This window comes from Neopsephotus bourkii, unplaced genomic scaffold (assembly GCF_033783945.1).
Source record: "Neopsephotus bourkii isolate Nb327-2 ecotype Australia unplaced genomic scaffold, CSIRO-AGI_Nbou_v1 NB_663, whole genome shotgun sequence".
NCBI classification, from domain to species: Eukaryota; Metazoa; Chordata; class Aves; order Psittaciformes; family Psittacidae; genus Neopsephotus; species Neopsephotus bourkii.
This window is the reverse complement of record NW_026901162.1, coordinates 235,236-258,720: the sequence shown is the minus strand read 5'-3', so window position 1 is coordinate 258,720 and position 23,485 is coordinate 235,236. Positions and strand designations below refer to the sequence as shown.

The 23,485-nt window shown below is 42.1% G+C and overlaps 1 protein-coding gene across 2 annotated transcripts in view; it reads left to right on the top strand.

The window, feature by feature from the left end:
* LCP1 (lymphocyte cytosolic protein 1) overlaps window positions 1–23,485 on the top strand; it is a 46,722-nt gene that overhangs the window by 74 nt on the left and 23,163 nt on the right. Inside the window, exon 1 of one of the 2 annotated variants that reach the window (XM_061353070.1) lies at window positions 17,716–18,024. The exons of the other annotated variant lie outside the window; for it this stretch is intronic. The gene's annotated coding sequence lies outside the window, so the exon portion shown is untranslated. Of the gene's footprint in view, window positions 1–17,715; window positions 18,025–23,485 lie in introns of those variants that run through there. 2 annotated transcript variants of the gene reach the window in all.

The following is a 23,485-nucleotide window of genomic DNA, read 5'->3' as shown; positions in this document are numbered from 1 at the left end:
GATGATGGTTTTCTCTCTAGGGGCTCGCGGAGACGGTGTGAGGGCTGGGGGGCGGGCGTGGAGCTGCGCAAGGGGAATCGTGCATCGTCGGGGGGGTTGGAACCGGGGCGCCGGTGCTGTGGGTCACACGCCCTGCCCGGAGCCCGGGTGGGATAAGGTGCAAACGTGGTGCTCTTCCTGCAGAGCGGGGTCGAGCTAGGCCAAACCTCCTCCAATTAGTCGCAGAAGTGTAATTAATTTCAGCAGTGGACCCGGCGCTGCACTCCTGGTTCAATTGCTCAAGCGTTGTAGAAATCTCTCATGGGTATAAAGTCTGTTGGAAGTGACTTGGAAATGTAGAGCAGGGCAGAGCAGGGACTGGATGGGATAGGGAAGGCTGGGATACCGAATTAGAGGCAGTTTTAGCATCTCTGTTAGCTGAAAATGGTCTCATTAGGTTGCATTTAGGGACTGATGAGCAGTCTGCATCCGCGTTACACAGGCTCTGATCACTCAGCATCGTTTTCTGTGTCAGAAACTGCTTAGTGGATACATTTAACCTTAGTATTTATTTTTTAAACTCCTTTGGTCCATAGGGTCCTGCTAAGGACAACTTCTTTAGAGTGGTAATAGTTTTGAGAATCTTTGAAGGGTATTTCTTTTGCTTCCCTATGGAAATGAAGAAGCTGGTTTGCATGTTGCAGATGACTCTGCTGTTTGTCCCCTGCCTGCAAGGGTAATGCTTCCCTACCAGGCTGGCAGCAATCAATTCCCGTCTCTTGCTTCTGCTTTTCCTTTGCACATATTCCACTGTGTAAAGTGAGTGGACTAGGTTGAGGGAAAAAATTGGATGTCTTTGCACAAAAGAAACTGTATAAATTAAATGAAAGGTATGGCTGCAGCGGGTGTAATAGATGCCAGAGGGGAATTATTTATGTAACACACCAAAGCATGTACATTTTTTTAATGCAGTCGTCATCCAAGGATCAATACTGTGCCCAAGTGATTTATTTTATCATTGGCTTATGTGTTTAGTGGTGAAATTCAAAGCGAAATGTCTTGACAAAGAAATACACGTTATATGCACGCCATGTGAAATCATGAGCTCTCTCCCATTAGGCTGTAAGCTCATTTGGGCAGGTCCTCTTGTGTTGCTGTCTTTTCGCAGTAGTGATGGTTACATATCCACCATGGTGCGGCCACGCACTGCATGGTGCTTGGGACTGGTGGTACACCCCTTCCCACCCTGGCACCCCTTTTTGTGGGAGGCAGAACAGGGGTGCTTATTCCTGCCTTTGGGTTTGGAGTTGGGTATGATGAGGGTGAGCATTCAGATCTGGGAGCCAAGACACTCCTAATTCCCTTGGTCAGATGTAGGTGCCTGAACTGAAGATGACACTCTGAGGAAGGCTAGAAAGATATCTGAAGGGTACCAGAATCCTCACTGAAAAAAGTTTGTATGTGTTCATGCTGTTGACAGTGAAATATTGTGTTGCAGTCTTTCATTGGAGATAAATGTGGAACTTTAGGACTGGCAATAGGGGTAATCCAACAAAATCTTGCCAAAATATTTAATCTTTATTCTCCAAAGCACTGACTTCAGCAGGGTTAGTAGTTAACATGCACAAAGATGAGTGTTTGGAGGAGGGGACACTGGGTTGGCACACGTGCTGCGGATGATGGTACTGAGCTTGGGTTTGGCCAGGTCTCGTCTGCCAGGTACTCACTGGCAGGGGTGGTAAGGGAAGCCTTTCCCACAGTGCTGCCTCCTGGCTCTGCAGCAGTGTACAAGCCAGTGCTAAGTAGTATGTGGACCCCAGACTGAAAACCCTACCTGTTGAATACCAGAGTGTGATGTAGGCTTCCTCTCCTGAGGAAGTTTTGCATCCTGTATTCTGGGAGTGGGATGAAATTTCACTCTTACAGGACCTCCTGGCAAAACCTCTCCAGGCTTCACTGGACTGTGATTTTCCTCATTTCAGATGAGAGGAACAAGGTGTCCTTTGTGTTTGTGAGAGCAAGGTGTATCTTTTTTTGTTTCAGAATAAAAAAACAGTTACAAGACCTGTGCTTAGTACACCATCTCACTCAAAGGCTTGTGGGTGTCTGGTGTGACACAAAACACATGGAGAGACTTTGGCCCACATCCCCAGCAGTGTCTGGCATTGATCTCCATTAATGATCTGCCTTGGGTGACTGGTTGGATGGTTCTTCCATCAGCTGCTTCCAAAATCATCCCCTTTATTTCTTTAACAGTTTTTAAGACATACTAATCGTGAGTGAGAAGGTCAGCAACAGTGACAGTCCAGTAATGATGTATGCTATAGATGTTGTTTCAGAGTTAAAAGCCAAGATGAAACTTCCTTTTCCACATTACCATATCATGTGGTGCTTCCTCACCATTAACCATTTCTGTCTCTTGCATCCCATCATCATCTCTAAGACAGACCTGCAATTCATGAATTTTCCTATGTGCAACACGCACTTCAGGTAGACCTTGCTAAAAAAATAAATCCTCAGAACACTAATAACCTTCAGTTATCCATGCCAAATCAGAGAAATGAGCAGCAAGGAACCATAGGCAGGGCTGTGCTGAGAGCCCAAGAGAACTCAGAGATAGACATCTTCTACTTCTCTGCATGCACATGTATAACCAGTGCTATTGATAAATAACCAGACCTATTTATTTATATATTTATGAATTTATTTATTTTACAGGTAACCTGCAGCTTTTCTCGTGAAAATACAATCATTCGTCAGAAATTACAGTCTCTTGCTTGCTATTATAGTCTATTCCTTTATGTTTTTGAAGGCTAGATAAAAAAGTACCAATTGTAACAGTGTGGGTTAACAAAATGGAATGACTTTCATCAAGAAGAAGCTAGGACCATGCTGCTAGTCCTCCTACTGACCTTTAGTTTTGGCAACATAGGGAGCACACAACTGGATAATTCACAAATTGGTAATATCATTACAAGGTGGACTTGAGGGATGGATTTCTAAATTGATGGTGGACTCTGCAAAGAAAAAAATCTACTTTCATTCTCTCAGTATTTTGCTTTTTTTCAGGCACAAACTGTGCTTCCTTTGGTCAGAGACCCTCTGGAGAATGCCTCAACTCTTGGGAGCCCTGAAGTTCATCCCACTGCGTACGGGCTTAGGAGCCTGAGTGGATGCTCAGTGTTAGGGAGGGGAATACTCCCTGTGTAAACTTGTGCAGTCTGTAGGCTTCCTCTTTTCCTTCCTACCCTACCTAGTGACCTAGTGACCCATAGTATTTACAGTGCATTCATTTCTTTCTCACTTAGGGGAATACAACTATTCCAATTTCCTTCTTAATTATGGAAAGATAGCTAGGCCACTTAATCAGCATTTTGAATAAACCTAATTTATTTTTTTAATTTGCTTTAGTTATGTTTAACCTATTTTTATTGTGATCATCCTTATACTTATTTTTTTAGAGTTTTATTCTGAATCAATATCTACATATTTCCCTAGTTTAAAATTTCTGTATCTGTGTTGGTGTTCATTATTGAACCTTCAATATTTGCTCTTCCTTTCCTGTTGTGGTATTTTAGCACTAGTAGACCTTTATTTGATTGTGATTGGATGCCCTTGACCATTACTGTTTCAGGAAGCCACAGAAGTTGTTTTGTATGTTTTTTTGCTTTAAAGAAAATATCAGAAGAAGGTCAGCACATTTCATTTTGCTCTTGTAAGCCCTTATCCTGCAGGAAGTGAATTGTTTCAGCTCATATGTATGAGCTAAGTAAACATGTATGCTTTTACATCAGAATTTTCCTTCCTGAGCACTGCATTTTCTTGTAACACACTGAACATGAGATTTGTGTAGATGAACAGCAGAGGTCCCTTCCAACCAATGTATCCGTGTTACTTCTCAGCCTGTTCAAACTGGGTACCACAGGATGGAAAAGCATGGTTAAAACTCTAGTGTTCAAGTGTCTGGGACAGCAGAGTGGCAGCATGTCTTCACATCACAGTTAAATCAGTGAATCCAAAAGTTCATTGGAAAAGGAGGTCAGCATCTTTCTGGAGTTGATTTCCCCAGAGATAAAGCCCTGTAAAGCTGCAGTAAAAAAATATTTGTTTCAGAGACCTGAGTATTTTTACGAAGTGTTTTTGTTCCTGTAAGCAGAAATAGATGTATTTCTTAGAAAAGTGGAATTTCTTTCCTCATTACAGTTCCTGTAACTGTGCTGTTATGTTGCCTTGAAATGAAGGGGGATTTGTTAACTTTTTACCAATGCTTGTTGCCGTGTTGGCATTGAATTTCCTATCCCTTTCAGGGCAGAAAAAAAATAAATAAACAGAAGTTTGATTTTCTTGTATGTACAGGTAAAAGGGAGCCAGTGTGCTGGGGCAGAGTAGAATTGAGTGGAAAAAAATTCCCATTGGGTAAAAAGCCAGAGTTATTGAGGTATTTTTGTTGGTTGGTTTGGGTTTATTTTATAATAGTTTGTTATGATTATTATGTTAAATAACAAGGAAAAAACCAAACCCCACTCTCTGTTCTTAAGCAGAAGTCTCAAGTTGAATCACTGAAGACATACATAAAAACAGTATCTTCAGAAACAACTTATTTGTTTCATGATTATGTAAAGAGACATGAGAGCATTCTCTAATTTTTTATATAGACAAGTTTCTGAATGACTTCAAGGAGTTGTAAATATAATTTTCTTCTACCACTTATGGGAAGAACTCAAAGAGGAGATTTCAGTCTATCTCATAGACAGACGCTTCTTTTCATTTACAAGACCATAAATAATTTATGCCATATATAAAAACCTCCTTAGAAATTATTCAACCTTTACCCTATTTTAAACTTCAAAGCATCTGTACTTCTAAATGTCAACAAACTTTTCTAACATTTGTGCTCTGTTGTTTTCTATACAGTCCTTGCTTGCCTGACATTCTGTAAAGAGTAAACATATGTAAATAGAATGTTCAGTTTGTGAGATTCTTACAATGACGTACTGATAACAAACTCCTGCAAATGTAACTGGGTCCTATTAGTTAGCTTTGGCAGACTATTTTTCTCTTTTCCTCCTGTATGTTTGCTGTCATGACCTGCTCCTCAGTTTTGTCACCTGCGTATCCAGGCCAGGGTTTTAAAAATAAAACAAAGATTTCAGATTATCCAGTTTAAGACATGAAGAAAATAGAGCAGTCTCTGGAAAATGCTGAGCAGCTACTGCCAGAAAGCTCTACTATACTCCTTAGGGTGCCAGGGAAGAGGATGCATCCAGGCTTTCTGGAAGACCTGCAGACTACAAGTTTATGGAAGTCCTTGTGTTCTGGATCTGAGAGTTCACCTGGCTTCATTCAGCAAAGGCCAACCATCAGAAGTGGAAATAGGTTGAATTACATTTTGCATGCATAGTGAGGTCATTTGTATATTATTGACTTGACCAGATTGGCTTTAATAAGGAATGTTAATCAGAGCTGTGATTAACACATGAAGCATGAGCAGGGGCACAACGAGCAACAATGTCAGAACATTTATTTTTGCCTGTGAATTAAAATGAAGTAGTTTATGCATTATTGGGAAAAAACCCTTAGTTTCTCCTAACAGCTCTATTTTCACTTTGCCATTCTCCGTAAGCATGCTTTCCCATCAGCTTGGATGCTGCTCATCGGGGAGATCCTCACTGACTGCTTACCAATGTTATAAAGCTGGGCAGAGTAACTCCGAGCTTGGATGATCTCCCTTTACTAAAAGCACCACAAATCAGAGGAAAGAATTCTCTTCATCAGGTACCAAAAGCTAGATGCCTTGTGAAGATGGCTGGTGGGATTGCTACCATAAAGAAGCCATCTCTGAGTGTGGGAACAGGCTCCCCTTTACCTGGTGGGAGAGACCTTTGGTGCCATCAAGTCATAAGCCTGGGAGCATCTGCTGAGTGTGAAAAGATAACATAGGCATCACATGGACAGATGGTGTGAGGGACAATGGGCAGAGGTAATAACACTGTGCTGCTCCCTGATGAACTTGGGGTCATCAGCCACCAAAGGTCTCCTATGCTTGTGAGAGTGTGTTTCTCAGAACCAACACCAACTGCAAGCACTTTAAAAAGCAGCTGTATTTCAACATGCATGTCAGTAGGAAGACTGATATTTGCAAAAGTTGTTGGGTATTAGGTAGTACGGGAGGTGTCAATGTGCACAGGGTATTTGGGACAAATCATTAAAATAAATATGTCCTAAGAAGAGAAACTGATGTTTTGCAAATTTGCTTATTTATGGTGGTAAATGTTTTACAGGATAAGGCAGTAATCGGTTTCTTTATTCTTATATTGCAAACAAGATCTTATATTGTCTATTTGCTAGGTCAGAAAAAGATATCAAAGGAGAGAGAGTTCCTAGAAAATGACAAAGGGATTTATAGGTAATCGGAGAAGGAAAATGTCCTTACTAAAGATCCTGTATAACCACCTTCAATCTCCTGTAAGTAACAGGATGACTGACACATTTTACATCTAATTTCTAGTATCAGAAGGAATCAAAATATTTGTTATTACTAATTGGTTTTGGGCTTTTTTAAAAGAAATACCACCATCTTGTTTTGATTTGGGGTGTTCATTCAGTTAAGCTGTGATGCATCAGTGAGGCCAAGTATTTTAATGTGGATGCTGCAGACATAGATGAGAAAACAATTTGTCAAGCCAATTCAAAAGCAGCCTGTGGGTGAGTATTGGCATTTTACACTGGTGTTCAGGTAACTCCAGCTGTTCTTGCTGCAAAGCTGCGAGTGCCCAAGCATTCACTTTTGTCTGCAGCTGTCGTTTGCATGCCAGTGTCCCGACTTCATCCACATCTACTTTCACAATTACATGGCCCATGTAGATAGGAAGAGGAAGGACTGAGGGAGTGCCTGATGGTTAGACAGTTTTTTCAAACCATGGGAGATATATTAAAAATATGTCTTGTGTGGGTTGTGGTTTTTTTGGGGGAGGTTGGTTTTAGGGGTTTGTGTTTTGGTTTGTTTTGTTTTTTTTGGGGGTGTGTGTGTTTGTTTTTTTTTTTTTGTTTGTTTTTTGTTTTGTTTTTTGTTTTGTTTTTTGAAGTAGAATGCATCAGTGGGCAGCAGCTCAGCTGCTACCAGGTTTTTAAGCTGTCTTCTGCAATCAAACTCAAGTATTTCTGCAGTACTCTGCCTTCAGTGTCTACATGCCCTTAGTTAAATGGTTTTGTGCAACCAATGATAACCAGAAATCCTAGGAGATGCAAGAGAGGTATTCCCTTAGACTGTGACCACCATGTACCTGCCATGTGTTTATCCTCTCATCCTTCCTCTTGGAGCCTTTCTTGTGGTGGGATTTGAGGACTCTCCTGTGTTGGCCCTGGTGCACAGAACCCATGCAGTGGTATGTCCCAGTAATTTTGGACAGAAGCACACAGTCTTTGCTTACATGCTGACTTACGTTGCCAGGCAGGTAGCAAGACCTGGTGAAAAGATGGCCTTTAGAAAGAGTTAGGGTTTGTGGCTGCAGATACCTGTGTGCTGGGAAGGAAGCCCACAGAGCTCTGTGGGGAGGCTGCAGAGGAGCTGGTGTGTCTTAATAAATGCATAGTATTTTCCCTCTCATTCATAAGTCAACATCTCTTGCAGTCATTGCTGGAACATACCCTTGGGCATAGCAGCACAGTTCACATGCCAGCTGTCCTTGCAGGGGACATTCATGTGGCTGTGGCCAGAAATGTACTTGCCAAAGGTGTCCCTGAGCTTTAAGAAGAGAAAGCCCACAGTACTGATATGGTACTGGGATGTGGAAATGCACTTGTTTTTAAACCTAAAGGTAACAGCTCTTCAGCCATGGAGGAAACAGAGGTTACAACATATAGCTGAAACTACAGAGGAAATGTAAACAGGCAGAACTAAACCTGCTCTTTGCAAAGGCACCTGCAAACCCTCTTGTTTAAATGTGATTTGCAAGTCAGATCCTGCAGCATGAAGTCTAGGATGAACTTGCAATATCAGTGTGCTGCACAGGAGCACAGTGGGTCTTACCTCTTTGTGAAATGAGTCGGAAGAAGATTGGTTTGTAGGGGATCATTGCAGGACCTTGGAGCCACCCCCAGTTTTTCTTCCTCTCTATGTTGCAATTGCAGAAACAGTTCATGTGCTGAGAGGGACCAGGCAAACTGGTGGGATTTTCTTCATTGTGAGATCTTTGCTTGGCTTTGCTATGGCTTGGCTGTCTAGTGATTCTGACAGCTAAAACAGGTATTTCATTACATGCTACTCAGTCATGTAATATGTAATGCTGTGAAGAACATAGATACTTTCTACTCTAATGCTTAGAAAAGAATTTAGAGATACTGACATGTAGGAAACTCATTGCTGCTCGTGTGAAACTTGTAACTCACAAGTGGGAAAAGGCAAAGAAATGGCTGAAGGAGCGTTAAACCAGCCAAAGCAAGTTTAACCAGCAGGCAGACTGCTCCTGCCACTCATGACACTAAACTGTCTTTCCTTTGAGCTATTTGGTGGTTTGTGCTGATCTTTTATCTCCACCTCATTCCGCCTCTCTTGTGTGGCTATCCTTCAGTCCTGGCTAGCAAAGGGGATGGAAGAAAAACTGAACGTGCTTCTGCCTTCTACTTCCCCCTACCCTTAGCAGCTCTGTGACTGATGGTGGTAGAGCAAACCTTCTGACTATCTATCTGTTATATCTGGTTTCTCTTACCTCCCTCTATGTCTCATCTGTGGGGGTGCATACCCTTTGGGTAAGCTTTCTTTCCTATCTTCTGTCTTTCTTCATTCCTGGAACCACAGTGCCCAGAGGCTCCAGAAGCTATTTTAGAAACCACCCCTAGGAATAAGAAGACACAAAGATGAAAAGGGAAAAAAAGCTGAGAACCCAGAAACATTCTAGAAGAAAAATCCCCAGCTGCAGTACCTCTTCCTCTCTGCAAAACTGAGGAGCAGGGAAAGATGATTTCTGGCCAGCACTTTACAGTGACTAAGGCCTTTTTTATCCTTGAGCAGTAATGTGGCTCATTGTACCTGGTGCTGATTTTTGGAGTGGACTCCATGGACTATCTGTCCATGGCAGTGGTTGCCAGGTGTGTCTTTGCCACTTGCTTTGGTGAGAACATGCCCAGAAGAGCAGGATTGGCAATCCTGATGCCTGTAACAAGCACACACACACACACAAGATACAGTTGTGGAGTTTCAGTTTCTACTGGTGAATCTTAGCGTCTCTCTGTGTTCCGAAAGGTCTTTCAGTTCAAGCAGTCAACAAATTATTGTTTTCTCTTTTACAATGTATGCCTTCTGTATGATTGCTAAATTAACTACCCAACAGAGACGGGATTCCTGACCATATTTTAGTTTTCTAGCTTTGTTGTTTTCTAACATGTTAGCTAAACATGTTGTTTGCTAAAACTTGTCTAGGTTGCCTCAAACTTTTGCTCAGGTGTGCAAAGCCTCACAGTCTTGGTCACCATTACTGTCAAAGCCTGGCTATTGTTCTATATAGACTTCTAGAGTCTGAACATGTCTTTGGTTGAATACCCTTCAGTTGCCTTACAAAGCACATCCATATCTTTTCAACCTTATCTCAGCTGAGCTCCCAAGAGGTTATCAATGCCAAGAACTAGGACAGGAAGGTATCTGACCCGTAAGATGAAAAAAAAAAAAAAACCAAGGAAAAGCTTGGGTTTGCTTATTTGAGATGAGCAAAGCTGATACTGAAAACATGCAGCAATTGTAACTGGGGTTTCGGGGGACTTGCTCTGATGCAGAATTACAGCCAAGACCAGCTGTAAACAGGGTGCATGATTGCTTGCAGGCAGAGAGGTACAGAAATGTCTCCCCCTTCCCAAGCTTTTTCCTCTCATAATTGTTATTTATGTATGTCATGGAAGGGATTCATCTCAAATACAAGCTCTGACTTGGAGGTTTTCTTAATCACCATGTAAAAACATTACTGGGACTAGATTTGCCAGGAAAGACAGTGGCCTTGTACTCATTCCTTTTCCAAAAATGGAGATGTACCAGGTAAGAATTTTATGGATTTAGGACCTTTGCAGAAAGACTGATGTCAGATACCCCTGTGTTTAATTTCCACCCAAAAAAACCAAACCACGCTATCTTTTTTTTTTGTCTTCCTGCAGCTTCAGTCGATGCAGGATATGTTCTGAGTGAAAGGCTGTCATCCAGCGCAGCACATGGTCGAGCCTAGTGCTGGCTTCCATCCTTCACCTGCAGGAAGGGTGGTGAGTCCCCTTGACACAGAGCCAGAAGAAGAGCTGGCTCTGCAAATACAACCATGGCAAGGTTCGAAACAAAACCCCCTCAATTTGGGCATTTGATCTCCAGATTCTGTACTGAGATATTTATTTTTTTTTTGGATGTGCTGTAGAAACACAGCAAGTTCCTCCTGGGGAAGGCGAACTTCCCCTCCCAATGGGGAACTAATAACTGCTTGTATGGGTTTCTGAGCAGCAGTTTCTGTGCACAATTTCAGATCACTGACCCCCAGGCTTGGAAAATGCAGGTGAGAGGCTGCAAAACGAAGTGGGGCTTCTGAGCTGAATGTGAGCTGAGTGCCACTAGAAATATTATGAATAATGCTATCAGAAGAGCACTGATGAGGGCAGAACAAGCAAAACCGGCTAGAGTTGGAGTCAGTGATTGAGGAAATGGCAAGAGGTAGGGGGAGAAAGATAAAAAATACAGACTATGTGCAAAGGGAAAAAGAATAAAGGGAAACATGAAAAAAAAAGGAAGAGATACAGAACTAAAATTTTTAAAGAAGCTGAGTGAAAAGAAAAGAAAAAAGTAAAATAAGCTAAAAGCAAAGCAAATAGCCTGGGAGTTAAAATTTCCAACATTAAAAAAGATATAAAATCAAAGCATAGTGATAGACTATTCAAGACGGTATGCATGGGAGTGAGCCTGCATGCACATGACATTTTGATCAGTCCTCCATTCCCATCTGGATCTAAAGGAAATTGAATTATTTCTTTTTCTTGGCAAAGAGCTGCCTGTGGGGAATTTGTTTGGGAGAGCAGCTTCATTTATAGCTGTGGGATTTTTTTCCTGCTGTTTCACCAGTTTGCAGCAAGAAGACAGGTACTAGAAATTCTAACACTGGGATGGTGGTGCCTGGCTTCCCAGCAGAAGTGCTTTATCTTTGCCGTGGCAGGCACTCTGGGTGCATGGTGGAGCTCTGAACCCACGTAGCTGGCAAAGGGGGGAAGCTCGGTTTTATACTGTGCCAGAGTCACCTACTTACAGTTCACTCACCAAACATCAAGTGAGATTGAGATGGTGAGTGTAACAAATAAATGAGAAGGTTGGTTAACTATGAGAAAGCTTCTGCCAGATCCGTATTCTCAAAACTCATGACTTTGTTTCCATCCAGCTTTGCAAAAACAACTGTCATAATAATTATAATTAAAAATAAAATATTTTTTTCCATCTGTTCCTCCATGCTTTTTACTCCTGTAAGCCTCTGGCCAGCTAAGCCACCAATGTCACATCTTCATACTCTACTCCTGTCAAAAGATTAAATATTTCCTGAAACAAAACCAGTACAAAAATTAGGAAACAGGTTTGGGGCTGAGTCTGGGTCTAACCAAGACTGGTTTTCACAGGAATGCAAAAGAAAAAAACCAAAAAGGAGGTGTGCACCCTCCTGTCACTGCAGTCAGGCTTGGGAGCTGGCAGAGCGTCATGGCCAGCCCCTCAGTGAACAGTGGCCGGGCTTTCCAACCTCTTCTTCTCTCTCCCCCACAAAGTAAAACCTAAGGTTAACTCATGCACTGTGATTAATATTTCACTAGTACTCCCCATTGCAGCAAATGGCTGGTTCTGCTCAATAATTCATGTCTGGGTGTAGCCTATTAAATTTGTAGTGGGGTGTACACTTTCCTGTTATTTATTTATCACTGCTTTCATTTTACAGGGTCTTTTTTTCCCTGGTATTTCATTTTTCACTTAAATGCCTCTCCTTCAAAGTTCAGACTGCTTGCAGGAAATTAATCGTGCTCCTTACACCTTTTAAGTAAGGCTAAGCTCTTACTGCAAGGGCCTGGGCCATAAAGAAGACTTTCAGACACACAGCAACTTCAGTGCAGGATATCTCTTTGAAGCAAATGACTTTGGGAATTTGGTACCAAGTCTGACAGCCCAAAGTTCATCCATGGCCTCAGAGCTGTTTGCTTTCTGTTTCATAGGGATGTTTGGCTACTTCTGCTGTGGGAAAAACCTGCTTCAGGACCAGAAGCTGATCATTACTCTGTCTCCTTGTCTGCCAGCAGGCACTGTTCTCTCCTAAGCCCCTGAACATATACTTTGGGAAATGTAAATCTTTCTAGGCTGATTGTAGGATGTACCCCCTGCTTAGAAGTGATCTTTTTCTTTGCTTTGTGGAAGCAGCCTACTCATAGCTTATTCAATCTTTGTGGCTCATCTTGATTGTTAAATAACAGGCCTTGACAGTGAAACTGAAATACAGATTTCCTTAGAAGACTCTAAGGCAGGTGTTCAAGAGTTAAGAATTTGGAAACTGTGAGCTGCACAAGGATGTAAAATCATAAACTAGTCTCCCAACTTAGATTTAACAGGGCATTACCCTCCTGGTCATTCTGCAAAGGAGAAGCTGAGGTTTGGAGAGCCACTGCTTCTGAGAATGACCCCACCAGACCCATGCGTTTCAGAGCAAGAGATCTTTCTTTCTGCATTCCTGTATCTCCAGATGTGCCGATATACAAACCTAGATGACCCTCCCTACCCAAGTGTCATTGCCTTGTTACTGATTCACACCCAGATCTGCTGTGTGGCAAGTTTCCCTTCATTTTCTTCCCACCTATGTAGGCATGGGCCATCACCCTCCTCCATACTACCTCCTTCCACCTCCTCTAGCTCCATGCAGCAGCTGTGCAGAGCACTGTTGGGAATGATGATAGAGAGGTCCATGGGGGTCAGTAGGTCCTGGCATGGAGGGTGGTGTTTGCATGGGGGTTGGTGATCCCACATCTCAGGGAGGGAGAACACAGTGGTGGACTCCAGCTGAAGGTGAAGCTCTGCAGGGATAGCTCTGCCCCAGTCCTTTCTGCATGGACAGACTGAGACAGAGAGTGAGATGCTCTTGTTGCACCAACAAATATTTCATGACAATCATGATTCCACCCCAAAAGCCCCCAGTATCCAAGTTCTGACAAGTTCAATGGGATCACCCACTATTGCTTTGCATTCTCAAGGCTTCTTCTGGCAGATGTAATGTGGGAAGAAAACAGAGTAAAAGGTGTTATTTTCACAGGCATTCTGCAAAGTCCGCAGTCTTTAGTATTCTCTCTCCTGCAGGCATTTCAGGGTACGTTGCTAACATAGTCCCAGCATCTGGTCAAGTTACCTACCCCCACCTGAGCACATGCTATTGGAGTAATGACCCCTGCTTCACAAGGACTCATTTACCTTTCAACAGCATTTAAGTTCCAAGTTCAGAAAGGAGGCAGGCATTTCAGTTCCTAAATCACTAATTGCTACAAGAAGTGTCACTGTTTTTAACAGGAACAACAACAGGGTCACACAGAATAAAGGTGTGATTCAGATCACATCAAAGTGTAGTAGGAATTAGATAGGGTCCTATGCACCTAGTATAGGTACTTATGTAAGAGCAAGATATTTGTTTGAATGAGGTCACTTTTAAATATTTTCCATTCATTTTTATCTGCCCTAATTTTTTTATGGACCAGGAGGTTCCCCTCAAAGGGTTCATTTAAAATTGCGCTTTCGTTATAACAAAGATACTTTGCAGGGTCTGCAGGAAGCTTCCACTGTCAGCTTGGAAGATGTGTGCTGCTGTCCCTGCTCTGCTCCCACCATGCCCTTCCCAACCTGTGTATGTTCTTGGATAGAGGACATGTCCACAACCCATGACTGTCAGCAGTGGCAAGGAAGGCATTGCATTATATGAATGTGATTTTGTGAAATAATGGCTTTTGGAGAAACTCATTCCCTGAAGTAGAAGGAGGCTGCAAGAAGGGAAAGGTCTTCAGAGACTGCAGTGGGCAAACGCAAGAGCGAAGAGGTGGTCGTGCCAGAACAGGCCACCACAGGAATACCCTTCCCTAGTTCCCACAGAGAAACTGTTCACCTGTAGCACACCCCAACTCCCTTCTCAGTTGGGGATCCCTGTATACCCACCCTCTCTGGGCTGCTAGAACACAGTGTTGCCAAGTAAGATGCTGCTGTACCTCTCCTTAGGCAGTTGCCCCAGTTCCTCCCAGTATAATTCCCATTCATTAGTGGAAACAGGTTCCATGGTTTCCACAGGCTTTTTGGGTTGCTGCTTACCTTGCTAAGCAATATCTGAGCTTGATGATGGGAGAAAGTGGGCAGTCACCACCCTTCCTAAGGCTCCCCATGGCACCCAAGGGTGAAGGGGAGGAAGGTAAGAGCCTGTTGGCAGGCAAGGAGGCGAGAGTGAACTCACATTGCTGCTCAGAGCTGTGGGGCTGACACAAAGTCAGAGGAGAGCAGAAGCTGTGGGAGAGGAGGAGAAAAGTGATGGAAGGGTTTGAAGTCCACAGTGACACAGTCTGGCTGACCTGCAGAGAAGCTTGGCTGCATTGGATGTGCAGCAGGATGAAAGTGTCAACCTGGCAAAAGGTAGGTGGAAAGAAAGGTCCCACAGGCACAGGGACAATAAGGGAAAGCCTTTTGAAGTGTTTTAGTGGTGACAACATAGGGGAAAGGACTGGTTTTGAGCCATTCAGCTGTGGCTCAGGGGCATGGTCTTTTTATAGTTATAGTCCTCCCTCTGTGAGTGATTAGACACAGTGCATGCTAATATATGGTGCTTAACTTGTAGACAATCATTTCAGCTGTTTCCTAATGTCTTTGCCCTCCCCTTCTGTAACTCTTCTGCCTTTATGCAAGTAGATCACAAAGTAGCTACATTGGGATTTTAGCCCTAAGACTGAAGCTGTAAGTCAAGTGTATTATTTTTCTAATGTAGGACAGTAATGGACATTTAACGCAGTACCACAGTACATCCTACTGTAACACTAGCCTGTTGCTAACTGTAAGCGTACTTCATTGTAAAATAGAAGGTATTTATATTGAAGAGTTACAGTTTAACACACTTCTAGGAAATAGATGCTATAATGACTGCCTGTAGTATCCTGCCCCATGTAAGAAATTGCATTTGAGAGATCATTGTCACATAATCACATAATGTCAGCATTACCACAAACAAACTTCACAGAGGTACAAGTTAACCAAGTACAGGTAGGAGTTAACTGTTGCACCCTACCAGTAAAATGTATTTCAGTGCTGCCCAATAGAACCACAAAGTGGTTTGGGTTGGAAGGGACCTTAAATACCACCTAGTTCCAAACCCCTGCCACTAGACTAGGTTGCTCCAAGCCCCATCCAGCCTGGCCTTGAACAGTTCCAGGACTGGGCAGCCACAACTTCTCAGTTGTGAAGAACTTCTTCCTAATATCTAAGCTAAATCTCCCCTCTGTCATTTTAAAACCATTCCCCTTTGTCCTATCTCTATGTGTACTTGTAAAAAGTCCCTCTCCATATTTCTTGGCACAGTGCCTCCATTTCTTTAGGCACTGGAAGCTGCCCTAAGGTCTCTCAGAGCCTTCTCTTTTCCAGGCTGAACAACCCCAACTCTCTCAGCCTGTCTTCACTGGAGAGATGCTCCAGCCCTCTGAGCATCTTTGTGGGCCTTCCTCTGGACTCACTCCAACAGGTCCACATCCTTATAAAATTGTTATCTGTGTGATGCTTCAAGGATGCACAGTGCAGAATTTAAACAGGGTTTGCTGTAACAGGACTTCAGCTGGGGTTGTGTGTGAAGACTACTTAACAATGTTTGGTGAGACAGCATTATTAGGTATACACAGTGACATCCCAGTAGATCTTGAAAGAGGGCAGAAAGAAGGAAAGGGAATCATGCTTCCCATGGTAAATCTATCAAAATCTTTTGTTTATACTTGCCTTATAAATCCATCATACTTTAAATCTCATCCTCACTGTCCTTGTATTTCTAAGCTTGTTTGAGCACTCTTTCAGCACAGCTGCTGCTTATCGGTATGAATCAGTGCGGTGTGCTTATGACACAGTATTGAGCTCAATCTAAGTGACATGAATATAAAATACCATGCTCTAAGATGGAAAATCTGAGTTCCTCACCTATCTTCTGCATAAACTACAATAACTCAAGAAAGGATGTTAAGAGTGCTTAGCAAACATCTCTGGTAAGGAAAACCCCACCCCTAGTTTTCCTGTGCAAGATGTCAGATTTAAGGCATGCAACCATTTGGTGTCCTCTTCCCTATCTCAGTAAGGGTATTGCAGCATTTAGGGAGATGTTGTGGAGAGCAACAGAAAGAATTAAGGATTTCAAAAGGTCTGTAAGAAAAAAAGTTGGGGCAAGCATCAGGCTGGTGTTAAATATCCTAGAAAACAAAGAAGAGGAGCTGTGGCAGAGTCTATCAGGTAATGAAATAATGAAATAGGGCAGGTATTTTTCAAATAGAAGGAAGTCATAAAAAAAAATCCTGTAACATGTTCAACAAAATTACAAGTTTTGTTTTGTAAAAAAAAAAACCAACCAAAAAACCAAAAAAACCCCACCCAAAAAACACCCAGAAAAAAACCCAAAACCAAACACCAAAAAACAAAATTACACATTTCAGTGTAATTCTGAATACAGCAAATGTACATGTGCGTCAAGGATGGATCTCAGCTATGGAGATGATGAAAAAGCTCTCTACATCAGTATGTAACTGATGGTACAACTGGTCTGATGAATTGTAAATGGCAGCTTCTTCATTAAAGCCATTCAGTTTGGTCATTTTTCCAGCTGCCTGTTTTCAGAGGTAAAAGTCAGAACAGAAGTTGTTAAAAAAGCTGAAGGATGATTCTTCAGCTTGTGGAAAGAGGTGGAAATTTTGCTGTTAAGGCAGGACATTTCTTAAAATCCCCATGGGGTTGATGAATCACTTTCATCTATTGATGTTGTGTTTTCAGTTCTGCAAAAGCTTCTAATGCTGCATCATCAGGGTTGAAAGAGAGTTAATATCTGCACCTATCAAGCACTTTTATGCTTGACCCTCAGTGTAGCTGGGAAAAGTACCCTTGAAATCAGTGTCTGTTGTGAGGCTGCATGAGGAGCACTGTGTCCTGTTTGAGGCTCCCCTGTACAAGAAAGGCTTTGACAAACTGTAGAAAGATACCAGGATGGTCATGGGCTGGAGCACATGATATCCAAGAAGAGCTGGAGAGGGCTGGACTTGTTCAGCCTGGAGAAGAGAGGACTGAGAGGGATCTTCTTGGTGTCTAACACGTACCTAATTGGAGCTTATAGAGAAGATGGAGGCAGCCTTTTGTCAGACATGCACACTGAGAATAAAAAGGTCACAAACTGCATCAAGGGAAATTCCAGCCACATGTAAGGAAAAAACATTTTCACAGTGAGGACACTCAAACTTTGGCAGAGGCTGCCCAGAGATGCTGAGGGGTCTCCATCACTGAGACACTGCCCCAAACACTCCAACTTGACTTTGCGGCCGGCCCTCTGCTGAGCATAGCGTGGGACTGAAGACCTTGTTATGCAAGTTTAGAACATGGTGCTCCTATCACCAGAGAGAGAAGGCGTTTTGTGTGTGTGTGCACATGCTTAGTGAGAGAGAACAGAACCAAAGAGGGGTAAAACTAAGAGGAAGCAGTCACATCAGTGGAGCTATTGTAGGAGTAGTGAGGTAGACTAGGTAGGTAGTAGTAGAGGCAGACCAGAGATTTCCTTATAAAGACAAAATCTATTTCACTTCCTTCTCTGGGCTCACTCACTCTTGGGCTTTCAGTGTTGGGTTTGACGAGCTGCTTTGCAGAAAAGGAGGACCTTCCTAGTGACGCAGCAACCTTTCGACACACTGCTTTGTAGTTACCCAACCTACAAGAAGTTTAGTTTTTCTTCTGTTGGTTTCTCTGTTGGATTTGCCGTGGTTGAGCTGTTGCTCTGGCAGTTTGGACCCACCGCTTGAACCCAGGAGGTAAGACCATACCACCTGCTGTTTCTATGGCAAGCTGCCCTCATGGGGCGTGCAAGCAGCTTAACTGCACAGGAAACTGTGGTCGCCGTAAAAAAAGCAGTGCAGGCTCTGTACTAGCATAAAGCATTTGCCAGTTGTCTTGTGCATGACATTTCTGCTGACCTTCAGGAAAGTGTTTGAGGTATTTAATCGGGCAGAGCGGTCTTTAACTGAGTAGAGTGGTAGTCAGAATTTGCATTGGTTTGGCAGGGTGTGATGATATAAGAAGCCATTATATAGATTACAGAGTGGATCCCTGTAAGAAGGTGATTGTGATGCCAGTGATGAAAAACACAGATCATAAAGCTAATGTATTTTGGCCTGTAGTGCTTATAATATACTCTGTTGACTGTTAGGACATTTATACTAGGCTTTTATAAATGTAATTTTACTCTGAAGACAATAAATAAAACTGATTCGTGATGGAGCCTGATTGTAGTAGGGACTTCTGCTTTAAAAACAGTGGTATGGGGTGGTCCTGTCATCGAATTTGCCTTTTAAAACCTTGACTGTTGAAGTTGGTCAGGTCTGTCCCTTGTCTTCTTTGGGATTTCTGCTGAGACTGTGGATGATCTGTAACTTGTAAACGTCTGCAGATATATTAGGTGGTTTTACTGTGAACAGGAGCCTTTGGGCTGAACTTTTTGCTCTGTAGAGCAGTAGGCTTGCTGGTTTTGTCAGAGAGCGTTTTCCTCAGCACATGGATTTGGTTTGAACACTACCTGTACAACTGGCCCTTAAGCCTGTGAACAGCTTGACTTTTGAAGCAAATGGGACCTCAGGTCTTTGTAGCCAAAGTCACAGACAACATCAGCCCTCACTGCTGCAGGTGTAAAGAAAACCTCTAGCAAGTGTAGGTTAGATTGGGCCATCAAGAGTGCAGATGGGTGCTCAGCAGATGGCTGTTTGATTGTCTTGATAAAAGCAGATCATGCCCTGAAACCTCTCATGTAGAGGAACTCCAGCATGCATTGCTTTCCTCTCCTACTGCTTGTCACACAGGAGCATTTGCCCTTGTGAAATGGGGCCAGAGGGCCTTCAGAGGGTCAGGACTGGGCTGGGGAAGCTCTGCTGGCTGTCAGGAGATGTGGAACGCCCCTGTTTTCCTGCAGTGGGAAACTCCATCAAGGAGACATGTGAGGGCCAGGAGGGACTGGGAGGTACCTGCCTACTTGCTGGTAGCAAGAGCTGGGATTTCTGCTTCAGTCCTGACCATGAGATCCAGATTTACTTAGCTGAGAAGCTGAAGGAAATGCTCATGGAGTAGGTCAAAAAGAGCTTTTATATGTTACTGGTTTTGAATCTGCTTCCTCAATGAAACCAAATAAGGGTTTGGACTGATACTGTTATGGTTATAAAATGTTTGAGAGTCTTCATGGAAGTCACTGTACTTAAGTAAGTCTAGTGGTGTTGCTTCTCTCTCCCTGCTCACAGAACCTAATGTGTACTCCATCATGTTTTATTATGCTACCATTTTTTTTAAAATCCTGTTTCCTTCTGATTTCAGTTAAAATAGGGCTGTGTAGAATGGAGCAGAGCTATCTACTTGATAGAATCATACAGTAAAAATCATCTTTTTTTTTAAAGTACAAAAGAGGATGAGTAAAGGGGAAGGAAAGAGGGAAGATAGGAGAGTACACTGCTTTCAGAAATGAGCTGATTTTCATACTCTTAGCCCTTTCATGAAAAAGGGCAGACTGTAGTGAAATGCTGATACAAAACAAAATATTTCACAAAATTAAAAATATATACTAATAGAAAAAAGGAAATGGTATTCAGATGCTGCAAGATGAAGCAGAGGACTCTGCATTGGTCACTCTGTGCATCTTTTCAGTTATTAAAGGGGAAAGCTGTAGGACAGGAAACAAATCGCTGCTGCTGGGTGAGATGAGTGGGGTGTACCAGATATGGAGGCAGCACCCATGGGAGGGTGCTGAAAAATCCTGCTGAAGTCAGTGAAGAGCCCTGCAAAACTGAGGACAGAATACAGCTCCTGGCATGGGAGCAACAGCAACAGACTCATAAATCTAGATGGAATCAGTCAAATGCAAACATTCATTTGTATCTAAAAATAATATATCCACCTCCTCTTTACAGCTGGAACATGTTTTTAGTGCTTTCCATGCTCAGAGGAACTGTTTTCTTGCTAATGAGCTGGAAACACAGGCCATGTTCTCCTTTTCTTGTATCAGATACCAGGCTTTCACAGGACATTTGGGACTGAGTCAGTACTTTGTGACCTTCTGCCGTCAGGCTGCAGTGTCATGACTGCCTCACAGGAATAGGATAAGAGGGTTTTTATCTGTCTGCCCAGGGTTTTGCGTCCTATCTGCCACTCCAGTCATGATGGGGCAGATGTGGGGTAGCTCCTCATAGCTGTATCCAAAGCAGCCCTGTAGATGATCTCGTTCCCCACCTTAGTGAAGGTGGAACTGGGTAGAGCAGGGCTTTCCTCACCAAATAGGATATCTGCTCATTGACTGAAGCTGTTTGTCAGTTTGGGTTGGTTTGAAAAATAACTTTGGACAAAAAAAAAAAGAAAAGGAAAATAGGAGAGAAACAAAAATGACTGGAAAGCAGCTGAGAATCAAAGTTTTCCTTTTTCCATGGAAAAATGTTTTCACTTTAAATCTGGCTTGTGTTTGTAAAGGAATAGGAAATATAAGTGAGCCAACAAAAAATGTAGTGTACTGGATCAATTTGCTCTTTTAAAAGAAAAATTCTACAGACTCTGATTGAAAAATAATATGCATATGTATAGACTCTCCCTGGTAAGATGTATCTGACAGATAAAAGACACATAAGGAGAGTATTTATGGGTTCACCGCTCTGCTTCTTCAATATCTTCATTTCCTTGAAGGATTAGCACTCCTTGCCACTGAATGGTATATTGGAAAGAGATCTCCACTTCTCTACAAATCCTGTGGCTTTTCCCTTCCCAAGCTCTGTTGACTCATACTTAATTTATGACTTGGGCATTGCATTGACACATAAGGTCCTTTATAAAACAGAACATTAAGAAAATAACTCATGGGCATCACCATGTTGCTTTCTGAGCAGTGATAGATGTCTTTTCTCTCTTGTTTCTTCAAATCGTATATGAAATATGTGAAGTGCAACAGCTTAATAATTCCAGTGCCTGCATACACAGTGAGATTTTGCTATTGTAGAGTTTTAAAATGCCTATGAGACAAAGGTTGTATTTTATTATGAATCTTTATCATGTACCAGAGAGGAACTATTTGCCATAATCTCAGAAAGACTCCGGTCTGTGTTTTGTATGCTGATTTAAACAGCAAGATCCCACCCAGACCAAAGGTACTGTAATCGAGGTTACATGTTGCAAATAGAGCCAAGTGCATTTCTGTCTACTTTAGGATTTAAAATTCAGCTTATCATCTTTGAGGTAGTTAGAAAAACCTTTTATCCATGTATATATCCATAGCTATTTAAATACAGAAATAATTGTACCACTAAGTGCACAACTTGAAAAAGGAACTTTTTATTATGAAACACCTCATGTGGTCAAAGATACTGCCATTTGTGCTTCTTAAATTATTTTCAAAGTTGTTGTGTACGAAAAGCACCTAATTGATACATGGTTCAAAACCTGATGGTATTTGCTGATGCTGTCAGTCATGGTGAGTAGCTGCCTAGCTGAATAACTCATCAGCAAGGACGTTTCTACTTTTTATCTTACTCCATTAGGAGAAAAATACCTGTCACAAGAAAATGTCCACATAATCTGCCTGGAAGCTGTAACACCAAACAAGAGTAAAGGGTATGGATGGTATTGTTTTTCTAAGATGGCTGGATACCCTAGAGCCATCAGTGCAAATTATCACTGCTCTGAACTGGCAGTAAGGCTGGGGAAATTTAGTGTTAATGGTACTTTCCTACTTTGCTGTGGGTGCTAGTGTGGGGATGCAAGCAAGTTATTTTGATCAGAATGGTAAACATAACAACAGATAATAAATATATGAGAAAGAATCATGATAATAATAGCATGTTGAGAATGTAAAATTGAATTAGGAGAAAAACTATTCTGGATTATGCAAAAGTGTATTGGCAGGTGACTGCCAGTAAGACAGCTTTGCCTCTTGCATTTTAGTAGAAGTTTTTTTCTGATGCGCACAGGATGAAACTTTAAAATTCAGGAACTTCTAGGCCACACTGTTGCAGTTACAGCATTGATTCTTCTTTCAACATGAGAGCACTGAATAATTTCTATTTTTCTCACCCCTTAGTGAGAACAAAAATGACAAAAATGTGTCTCCAGAAGGAAAATACCTATCAAAGCCTAACTCATAAATCTTCCCTTTTCTTGTCTCCTCCTCAGCCCTTCCATACTCTAGAAAACTAGCTGAGACACATCATTTGAACAGAAATTCATATAGATATATGGTCTTACATGTGGGACATTATGAGAGAAAGGTAGATGGAAATATTTCTGTGGAGGAATATTCTATCAGGGATATTCTAATGAGTGACCAGGAATAAGGACAGACCCAAAGGTGAAAGAAGTATGGGACAAACATCGAATATACTCAAGGTACTCCCTTTTTTTCTGTCCTGCAAGATGCTTCAGATCTATCACAAGAGTTTCTGCACAATTCTGAGGTCACTTCTCTTATTCCTGCCTGCTCGTAGCATTGTCCAGGGCAGGCTGTGTGTTGGGGAAGAATTACTGGTGGTACCTCTTTAATACCAGTGAGGAAGGAAAGGCTAATGCAGAAAAGAGCTGGGGAAATGTTCCCCAACCCTTACAGGAAGCTGAACATTTGGAAATTGAATTCATGAATGAGATAAGAAAGAGAAAAGGAACTGGAGCTGAAAGCTGTCATAAAGTAAAAGGCAGAGTTTTCCGTGCAGAGGGCTCCTATGCTGCCCCATGCAACTCTAACAGCTACATTTTGCAGCAGTGAGTGTCTCTTGTTTCAGAAAAAAGTAGTTTGAAGAGAAGATAGCAGGAGATAAGGAAATTTCTATATGACAGGGCCACACTTGCAGTCCTTTGTCTGATCACTCTCCAACAGCTAGGGAACCTCTGGAATTATTAACAAAGTATTAGTGTGGAAAAATAAAGCTCTGATGGTAGAAATTGAGTAAATATTAGCAATTTATTCAAGTTTCTCAGCACCAAGCTTTCAGTTAAGTTATCTTGATGATTTAAATATGTGTTTGTGAAATGTAATGTTGCTCCATGAGATTCGCTTTTTTGCTTTGGAGAAAGGTACAACTTTATGTCTAGCTGTAAAGTGTGGTTTCACATCTTCAAGGTTTTCACTGCCTTGCTTGCAGTAAAGCTTAAACACCAGAGAAATGGAGGAAAACATGAAACAAGGTAACTACTTAATGAGAGTCTTGGAAACCTTGAGGTTTTAATGGCTTTGCCATTTATTATTTATATTGCATGGTGGGT